The sequence below is a fragment of the Galeopterus variegatus genome, unplaced genomic scaffold, assembly GCF_000696425.1.
Source record: "Galeopterus variegatus unplaced genomic scaffold, G_variegatus-3.0.2 Scaffold1791, whole genome shotgun sequence".
NCBI lineage: Eukaryota > Metazoa > Chordata > Mammalia > Dermoptera > Cynocephalidae > Galeopterus > Galeopterus variegatus.
The window spans coordinates 22,984-23,864 of NW_007727902.1; positions in this window are offsets into that span (position 1 = coordinate 22,984).

Below are 881 nucleotides of genomic sequence, written 5' to 3' on the forward strand. Positions count from 1 at the left end.
ACACACACACACACACACACACACACACACACACACACACACACACACACACACCCCGCTTTTCTGGAAATAAGGCCGGGGGGACGTGACGAGGAGCCTCGGCTGATATCTGCATATTCAAAACTTGTTTCTGAGAAGACCAGCGCCCCGGCCAGCTCACGAACGCTCGCAAGCCGTAGCTTTAGAAAGAGCACCTTCGTCTTCCTAGAATTTCCGTTGTTTAGCAACCCCAGGTCCGGAGGTGGGAGTGGGGCTGAGGGCAAGAGGAGGGGGAGATTTCCGCGGCCCGGGTGGGGGTGGAGGGGTGGTTGAAGACAGTCAGAGAGGCCAACACCCGGCATTGAAAGCCTTAAAAGTAACAGATTCTTCCAAAGCAGGTTGTGCTCTGTTTGCCTCCGAAGATTCAAGCTCGCTGAGGTCGCGCAGATGTTGCCTTTGTTTAAAGAGACAGTAATTAAGGACGGGGTGGACATAAGTTTGAGAAGCGTGACCTATTTTCTTTTGATCAGCTGTCAAAAGAAGAGCAGGGGGTCTCCTTAAGACAGCCCCCTCCAACCACCTCCAGCTGTTAGAGAAAACTTGATAAGAAAACAAGGACACAGCCTGGAGTACTGTATGTGCCATCTTGGCGCCAGAGAAAGGTTTAATTCATTTAGAAAACGGTTCTTATTTTCGGTGACCTTTTCTATTGCCCTCCTTTCTCTTCTAGCTACAGAGCAAAAATAAAATAAAATAAAACATCCCCCCCCACCATCCTGTCATATGAATATACAGAGACGTTCTTCATAGATCAACTTTATTGAGCTCAGGCAATACGTTGCCAATTATTCTTTCAAATAGCAACTTCTCTCTGATATCAAAGCCTGGGTAAGAAAACAGCG